Source organism: Palaemon carinicauda, chromosome 13 (genome assembly GCF_036898095.1).
Source record: "Palaemon carinicauda isolate YSFRI2023 chromosome 13, ASM3689809v2, whole genome shotgun sequence".
Lineage (NCBI taxonomy): Eukaryota > Metazoa > Arthropoda > Malacostraca > Decapoda > Palaemonidae > Palaemon > Palaemon carinicauda.
In genome coordinates this window covers 116,880,099-116,890,098 of record NC_090737.1, presented here as the reverse complement: position 1 = coordinate 116,890,098, position 10,000 = coordinate 116,880,099, and the positions used below count along the sequence as shown (strand labels likewise).

Here is a 10,000-nt window from a genome sequence, read left to right as displayed (position 1 = left end):
ATCAATTATGATATATTTGAGTTGGTTGCGGTATCGATAATAGGTATGTATTTGAGGCGGATGTTATCAACATTATTATTATTATTATTATTATTATTATTATTATTATTATTATTATTATTATTGTTATTAGTTGTAGTAGTAGTATTAGTAGTAGTAGTAGTAGTAGTAGTATTTTTAATTTTTATTTTAATTTAATTTTACTTTTTACTTTTACTATTATTTTTTTCTTTTTTTATCATCACCGTCGTCATCGTTATCATTATCATTATGATATTTAGATTAAGTCCGTGTAATACAAAAGCACATTCTTATGCAATATAGTGATGAAACCTGTTAATCAATACTCAACTTTACCCTTTCTTAACGGAAAAGTTATAAACATGCGTATTATTAATCCTAAACCGCAATAATTACGATAGTCTTACGATGCTTTTATTATATAAATACAATTAATATCACTCTTAGGTTATTCGTAACAGTTCGTCTATGATATAGTACTTGAGGTCAAGTAGGAGCTGCCAATAAAATTCTGGAGCCGCATATTTCAAGGCTCTAGAAATCACAATTAAAACGTATCTTGACTCGAATAACTTCGTCAGCCTTTTCTTTATCGAATGAATTGATGTTGGAATTACCTAAAAGAGACTCATTGATGTTTATGGCAATCTTACTTTAGTGGGATACCGAAGCAGTGTAGTGAAGACCGAAAGTGCTCTCTCTCTCTCTCTCTCTCTCTCTCTCTCTCTCTCTCTCTCTCTCTCTCTCTCTCTCTCTCTTTCTATGGGAATTGCAAAGGGGATAACAAGACCGCTCTCTCTCTCTCTCTCTCTCTCTCTCTCTCTCTCTCTCTCTCTCTCTCTCTCGTTCTTATTGCTGATACGGAAATTACTTTCACACATAAAAAAGCAAAAAAAAAAAAAAAGGTTTATTCAGTCTTTGCACAGGCAAGCAGATGATTTCGATGAAAGTGTAGCGTTTTTATGTTTAAGCAGCTGCATCTTTCCATGTAAGATTTTTAATTTATGAAGAGCTAGTTCTAGGGAACCTGACTCACAATTGACCACCTGTTTGGAGGCATATTTTTTCTCGGAATCCATATTCTCGTAGATTGTCTTGAGTGGCTTCCATATTCCCTGTTTAGTTTTAATTAGCATAGGCAACCTATAGGTTCTCTCTCTCTCTCTCTCTCTCTCTCTCTCTCTCTCTCTCTCTCTCTCTCTCTCTCTCTCTCTCTCTCTCTCTCTGGTTTTTATGACTGTTGCCACTTTATTTTTTTCATTCATTATACTTTAGCTTGAATCAGTTACTTCCAACCAATGTGAAGATCTGTATTGACACTTTCCTTGAAACCAAGATATTTTTGGAGGAACTCAGCTGATGCTTCATCATTTGCTGTTACCCCATAACAGCCAAGGTTATATAGTTGTTGGAATGAGCCTAATGCAATGCGTTTTCCCTACAGACTATCCTATACAATGTTTCAGCCTGAAGTTACGACTAAACAACTCCCATTGTATCAAGGGGTCCATCAGGCTTAGATGCGTATCTAAGGTCTTATTGTATGATGATAATTGGTGCTGCCTTGCCCTTATCACTTTTTTTTTTTTTTTTTTTTTTTTTTTGTAGATAAGGGTTCTGGCTATTTATTTTTTAGATGGCAAAGTTTATCATTGCAGCTTTAACATTGGCATTGGTGTTTACCAGTCATGCATCTCCATTCCGTACTATCAATGCTCAAAGGTTTATTTTTTACCTTGCACGGTCTTACCAAATATATTGGAGTGATTCCTGTACATGAGACGAGTATTTCTATTTTTGAAGGAACATTGAAATTCTAAAGTGACTAAAAATTCTCTTTTGCAGATAATCCTATTTTTTCTTAATTTTACTCGGGAAAGACGTTTATAATTTGACAAGTAGAGGATATCACATCTACTTATCTTTGAAAGTAACTTTGTCAATATATTTTCAATGAACAATTCCAGATGGTACTGAAGTATGCCCATAAAAACAATAGTAATTGTTTTAATATCTCTTTTATAGCCTCAAATCCTAGGCAACAACTACCCCCTCCCAGCCCTTCGGTCCTTTATCATTCACCTCTTAGTTTCCTCGTTTCATCCGTTCAACAAATTCTCAAAATACTCACTTCATCGATGCAAAGCTACATTAACTTTAGATAAATTCACGTTTTTCCTCGAGATTCATTTCGTTATTAACATCTCTCTTTTCCCGAAGTTCCTTTCAGGACAACTTAAATCTTACTAAATTTGTTGCTTGCCTTCTGCCTTTTTCTTTTAATAGAATTCGTGTCTCGAGTATTCATTGACCTCACCTGGAAACCTAAGAAACATAATGTACGTTACATGGGTGTTAGAATAAAAGGAAGAGAAGGTAATGGTAAAAAAACCACTTTTGAATATTAATAAGTAATTGATGAGATATCCTACACCAACTGATCCACCAAAATATATGGTATTTCAAAAGGCATTATGGCTACTTTTAACTTTTTAGCGTTGTCTTCCATAACCCTTTGAACTATTTTTTTTTTTTCGAGCTGGATATGATCAGAATGAAAATATTATGTAGGTAAATTGACCATAGACAGGAACTGGGAGATTAGAGGTATCATTGCAATATCTAGTGTATGGTTATTAACAATGTAAAAAAAAATATATCTCCATTCATTAAGTATTTTGTAATGATGAGAGTGTATTTTCAAAGTGTTGTATTCAAAGGTATACATATATTATGTAAATCTATAAAAATTGTAGTAGACAAATGATCAAAGCAATAACTCAGAAATGATAACAATCTACAAATATGAATAGTTTCCTTATTGTTAACTCTTATTTTCATTTTGCAGTTACCCATGCAGCCCTTGGTGGTTACCTTTGTTACAGGATAACAAGTAAACATTGTAGGTCATTGAGGCAATTCTGCGACTGTGATCTCGACATGTTTAATCTATTTAGTGATAATCCTCCCTCACAAATACCGGGATCCGACGTTCAGATGACTGACGCTGTGGCTGGTGGAAGCTCTAATCCTACAAATCCAATTAGTAATCAACATATAGACCCAAGTAGTTATCAACCTACAAATCCATGTAGTAATCAACCTACAGACCCAAGTAGTTATCAACCTACAAATCAGATTAGTAATAAACCTACAGACCCAAGTAGTTATCAACCTACATATCCAATTAGTAATCAACCTACAGATCCAAGTAGTTATCAACCTACAAATCCATGTAGTAATCAACCTATAGACCCAAGTAGTTATCAACCTATAAATCCATGTAGTAATCAACCTATAGACCCAAGTAGTTATCAACCTACAAATCCAAATAGTTATCAAGGACCTATGGCTGCCTCTTAAATGATCGTACATTCCCTAAATTAACTGGGATTTTATCCATTAACCAAGAGTTGACTGATCCATATCAATATACAATTGGTAAATGTCACCTTCTGAACAGATTAAATAATTTGGTTAAATTCTACAACTGAAGCTTTTATACGGAATATTACATTACTTTACCTGTCTATGTTTGTCGTCTTAAACTATTGTGAAAAAAAAGAAATATAGGCTGGCCAACTATTGGATATTTTAACATTGTTCTTTAATGCCCGGTGCTTGCCTAGTTAGTCCATAAAAGTTTTGTATTACTAGTTAAATGCCATTACTATTCAGGAAAACTTATGTTGTAGATATTTTTTGTTTCCAATGCAGCAGCATTTTATATCATCGGTAATTACCGAAAAGTTATATGTTTTGAGAGCTTTAAAAAATTATCTTGAGTTTCCCTGTAGGGAGAAATTCTTGGTTTTATTCATGCCAAAATGAAATTCTGGCCGCCTCAAGGACTGTTGAAATTATTTCTGGGATTTAAAATTATCCAAGTTTTAACCTTTTGGTGGACTTTTCTTTATTGTTTGTCCCTTTTACTTCTTTTTACTTTTACTACATAATTGTTAAATAGAACTGGCACTAATTGTTGGAAACTGGTAATTAATATTGTGAATATACTTTTTAAAATTTCGTAAACTTGATTTATTTCACTACTTCAGCCTTTCAGATTTCTTAGTACTTTAATAGTTTCATTGGTTGGAAACAGTTGAATGTGACATTATTGTTCAGTTCAACTAACATTTGATTTGACTTAATTAGTAAAAAAAAAAATAACTAAGTTTATATATCTTTCAATGATAACTAGATATTGAAATCTAACCTTTGTAATTAGAGAATTGCCTTTTAATTTTATTTTATGAATTATGAAGATTTATTATTTGAAGAGAATATCTATATACTGTTCTTTTATTCACCAATGCATTGAAGTATACAATTGAACATGTGTGTATATATATATATATATATATATATATATATATATATATATATATATATATATATATATATATATAATATATATGGTATGATTTCATATAATTTGAATTTGAAAATTTTACCATAATAGCGCTATTCTTTAGCCAGGGAGGCCGTACCCACCCGTAAAACAGGGATGTAAAAGTTGAAAGTGGTTGAACAGATGAAATTAACGAAGTGGAAATGGAAGCAAAGTTAAAGGCTAGATTGTTTGGGCAGTTAAGCTCAGAAAAAGACCCAGATAATGAATACAGTGCGCCAAAAGAAGTTAACTGAGGGCTCTACCCCGCCAAGGGGCATGGAGATATGAGCAGCAGCTCTTAATCCCTAACTACAACGAGTTAGTGTTTAATGCTCAATTTGAGGGAGATTGATTGATTGATTTAAAGTTTTCAGGCATCCTGACATATTTGAGGGAGACTGAAGTTTACATTTTTATGGGTGACTTCAAGCCATATTTTTGAATAAAGGAAGGATACATAACATAGGATTTTAGGCATGAAGAGCTCAGTACTCTGAATTGGATTTGCCCAAAGGAACTTCTCAAACAAGTAGGTATCTTGAGAGGCATTTTCTTTCATACATACTGCCCGAATTTCATCCAGTAATTCACGAGAGCAATCGGCGTAAAGGACCTTAGATGTCAGGATTCCAGGAAACCTTAAATCAATCAATCAACCACGAGAGCAATACTTATGACTAAATATGAGAACCTCGAAAGGTGTTGGTACCTTCAGTGCAACTATCGCGGTGTGCTGTAGGCGTTAAGGGTCTTGGCAGCGTTCCATCGATCCTTAGGTTAAAGGTATAAAGGCCGGTCATGAATGGCAGAGGCAAGGGACAGTGATATTGACACCCAAACTCGGCCGGAAAATGGCTGTTGAATTCTTGGCAGATAACCTTGTAGGCTTTCCCTAGCTCTCATGGATGATGAGGTTGTAGTGACAAAGCCACTAACGAGTTTGAGCGGGACTTGAACCCCATTCTGGTGATCACCAGGCAAGGATGTGGCCGAGAGGCCACCACAACCTTTTTTACATACCTTTTTTTTCCTACTTCACCTCAGATCTTGCTTCCTTTCTTCCATCCTGCTGCCCAACTTCTGTTGACTTTACTTCATAGTATATCACAGTTTCCCCGGGTTTCATTTTAGTAATAAGTGGACTCAAGAGGCCCAAGCACCTAGCTATAGGTATATAAAAAAAATTAACATGAAGCCAATGCAATCCATTCCAAAGAAGGAAACGACTCTCGCAATTTCTTATGAACAAGTCTACACATATACTGTACATCATAGCTATATTCCGAGAAGAGGAAACAAGCTCTATTGATTGTGGCACTTCCAACAACAGCTAATATCTAATGAAAAATAAGAATGACAAGTTAGAATGATGGCTGAGATATCTGCTCCATGAACATAGTTGGGAAGCTAAAACAGTTGTCAGATGAGATAGAAGAGGGGCTCTGAAAGATAACAATTTCTCTGCCGGATTCTAGTGTTCTTAGTTTTTGCTGAGTGGGTATTTTTACATTAACTTGTCAAAAGGGTTGACACTTTCTAAATATATATCGGGTTTATATTTAATAGGGGAGAAACCCTTACCTTGTTATGGTTTCCAGCATATTTTAAATCCTATTGCAGAGCGATCTTTCTTATTTGTTACATTTGGCAGTTTTATGGAATTTGACAGTAGTAATGACTACCTAGAAATAATATAATTTGCTACTTAAGCATGGGTTTCTTATGATGTGGCCTATCAATTAATAACGCTTCGTAAAATATTCATTTTCATTTTTTTTAACAAACTTCATGATTTAAGAATTATGTTAATCCAATATACCCTTAAAAATAAATTTAAATCTTTAATCTAAATTCTTCAGTCTAGTTAAGCTGCTATCCTGGTCGTCTTGCTAAACCCCCCCACCCCCACCCTGCCACCAAAATTATATTCCTTTAGGCAAACTTAGATTTTTCTCTAAATATCCGCCTAATAATCTCAATATTTGAGAACCAGTTTAGGTATGGATAGTAAATATACGTGGTTATACCTGATGAATAGATAATATAAATAATTAAACTTGCATATCATAAGACGTTTGGGCTCTTTGTTAATCAATGAATATCTTTTCGGCAAACATTCAGTAATCCTTAAAGAGAACTTTAGAGAACGCTTATTTCCACTATAAACAGAGTTTGTGCCTTTAATGATTTTAGAAAATACCGATCTTATTTTAACCAGGATTTTCTTTTTCCATCCGAAGTTTCCAACTTCAAGATAGTTTATTTTTGCTGTAATCAAAACTTCTGACGAAGTTTACTCTTGCTTAAGAGGAACTCTTTTATACGCCATTGTGTAAAGACGTCGAAGCAGGGAAGAGTCCTTTTATACACTATTTTTTTTTCTTTTCATTTTTTTTTTGGCCACCTTTTATCCCCGTCCTTGTTAATTAATATGTACGTATGTTTGTAAGAAAGGATACTGCTTTATTCATTTAGCTAGAAAAAATAATTTAAGTGCTGCTATTGTTGGATTAGTAAGTTATAATAATAACATCATGAAATGCAAAGTTTTACTCTTTATGCACAAAAAATCTTTCACTTACATAACTTTTGGTTTTGCAATTTTTACCAAAAGAAACATTAGCATAATCGACCTCTAATATTCTAAATCTGCTGTTCTGGTCATTCACTTTCATCTTCATCAAACTCAAAGGCTTCAGAATATAAAGTTTGTGTTTGTTTTTTTGTTCTCTATGCTTCCCTCCTCAGGCTCGGCTATTTCGAGGTGTGTGTGTTCTCTGCCTCTTATTCGAGGACCATTTATTTTCTTGTGCCACTTTTTTGTAGACACTGATCCAGCATTTCATTTAGGTCATCCTTTCACCATTAACTTTAAAATGTCATACACTTGATATTTTAACTCCGTTTGACCTTTTGATAATATAAAAAGCTAGCTAAAGCCTTATTATGTCTTCATTTTTTAAATAGACCAGAAAAAAAATAAATCACATCCTGTATATTTTATTTATGGACGGTGGAAACAACAATATTTAATTTTCCGAAATATAAGATCTGTTAAGTTTAAAAGTCCTCACACATTAAACTTTAACCTATATATCAGGTCAATTTATAGATTTTTTTTTTTTTTAGTAGTAGGTTTCTCAGATGTTGATTATCACACATAAAAAATATCTTGTTTTGTACTGTTTTCTGGAGTTATATGTTATGGTCATCATCATTATTATCATCATCGTTCTTATCACTATGCCATTTATCCACTTGCTGATATTTTAAAGTCTTTCATGAATGGCAAAAGCAAGGGCCAGGACCATACCTTACACAGACTGATCATATATATTTATCTCTATCTATCTATATACCAAGGCACTTCCCCCAATTTTGGGGGGTAGCCGACACCAACAACGAAACAAAACAAAAAGGGGACCTCTACTCTCTATGTTCCTTCAGCCTAATCAGGGACCCAACCGAGTTCAGCTGGTACTGCTAGGGTGCCACAGCCCAACCTCCCACATTTCCACCACAGTTGAAGCTTCATAATGCTGACTCCCCTACTGCTGCTACCTCCGCGGTCATCTAAGGCCCCGGAGGAAGCAGCAGGGCCTACTGGAACTGCGTCACAATCGCTCGCCATTCATTCCTATTTCTAGCACGCTCTCTTGCCTCTCTCACATCTATCCTCCTATCACCCAGAACTTTCTTCACACCATCCATCCACCCAAACCTTGGCCTTCCTCTTGTACTTCTCCCATCAACTCTTGCATTCATCACCTTCTTTAGCAGACAACCATTTTCCATTCTCTCAACATGGCCAAACCACCTCAACACATTCATATCCACTCTAGCCGCTAACTCATTTCTTACACCCGTTCTCTCCCTCACCACTTCGTTCCTAACCCTATCTACTCGAGATACACCAGCCATACTCCTCAGACACTTCATCTGAAACACATTCAATTTCTGTCTCTCCATCACTTTCATTCCCCACGACTCCGATCCATACATCACAGTTGGTACAATCACTTTCTCATATAGAACTCTCTTTACATTCATGCCCAACCCTCTATTTTTTACTACTCCCTTAACTGCCCCCAACACTTTGCAACCTTCATTCACTCTCTGACGTACATCTGCTTCCACTCCACCATTTGCTGCAACAATAGACCCCAAGTACTTAAACTGATCCACCTCCTCAAGTAACTCTCCATTCAACATGACATTCAACCTTGCACCACCTTCCCTTCTCGTACATCTCATAACCTTACTCTTACCCACATTAACTCTCAACTTCCTTCTCTCACACACCCTTCCAAATTCTGTCACTAGTCGGTCAAGCTTCTCTTCTGTGTCTGCTACCAGTACAGTATCATCCGCAAACAACAACTGATTTACCTCCCATTCATGGTCATTCTCGCCTACCAGTTTTAATCCTCGTCCAAGCACTCGAGCATTCACCTCTCTCACCACTCCATCAACATACAAGTTAAACAACCACGGCGACATCACACATCCCTGTCTCAGCCCCACTCTCACCGGAAACCAATCACTCACTTCATTTCCTATTCTAACACATGCTTTACTACCTTTGTATAAACTTTTCACTGCTTGCAACAACCTTCCACCAACTCCATATAACCTCATCACATCCCACATTGCTTCCCTATCAACTCTATCATATGCTTTCTCCAGATCCATAAACGCAACATACACCTCCTTACCTTTTGCTAAATATTTCTCGCATATCTGCCTAACTGTAAAAATCTGATTCATACAACCCCTACCTCTTCTAAAACCACCCTGTACTTCCAAGATTGCATTCTCTGTTTTATCCTTAATCCTATTAATCAGTACTCTACCATACACTTTTCCAACTACACTCAACAAACTAATACCTCTTGAATTACAACACTCATGCACATCTCCCTTACCCTTATATAGTGGTACAATACATGCACAAACCCAATCTACTGGTACCATTGACAACACAAAACACATATTAAACAATCTCACCAACCATTCAAGTACAGTCACACCCCCTTCCTTCAACATCTCAGCTTTCACACAGTCCATACCAGATGCTTTTCCTACTCTCGTTTCATCTAGTGCTCTCCTCACTTCCTCTATTGTTATCTCTCTCTCATTCTCACCTCCCATCACTGGCACCTCAACACCTGGAACAGCAATTATATCTGCCTCCCTATTATCCTCAACATTCAGCAAACTTTCAAAATATTCCGCCCACCTTTTCCTTGCCTCCTCTCCTTTTAACAACCTTCCATTTCCATCTTTCACTGTCTCTTCAATTCTTGCGCCAGCCTTCCTTACTCTCTTCACTTCTTTCCAAAACTTCTTCTTATTCTCTTCATATGACTGACCCAGTCCCTGACCCCACCTCAGGTCAGCTGCCCTCTTTGCCTCACGTACCTTGCGCTTTACTTCCACCTTTTTCTCTCTATATTTTTCATACTTCTCTATACTATTACTCTGCAGCCATTCTTCAAAAGCCCTCTTTTTCTCTTCCACTTTCACCTTCACTCCTTCATTCCACCATTCACTGCCCTTCCTCATGCTGCCTCCAACAACCTTCTT

The 10,000-nt window shown here is 36.0% G+C and overlaps 1 protein-coding gene across 2 annotated transcripts in view; it reads left to right on the top strand.

Annotated features, from left to right (window-relative positions):
- Positions 1–3,348, top strand: part of LOC137652361 (protein FAM83H-like) — a 26,015-nt gene extending 22,667 nt beyond the window's left edge. For both annotated transcript variants that reach the window (XM_068385726.1, XM_068385727.1), the window contains exons 3-4: positions 1–43; positions 2,870–3,348. The exon at positions 1–43 is cut by the window's left edge and continues 93 nt beyond it. The gene's annotated coding sequence lies outside the window, so the exon portion shown is untranslated. The remainder of the gene's footprint in view (positions 44–2,869) is intronic.
- Positions 3,349–10,000: the final 6,652 nt, after the last annotated feature.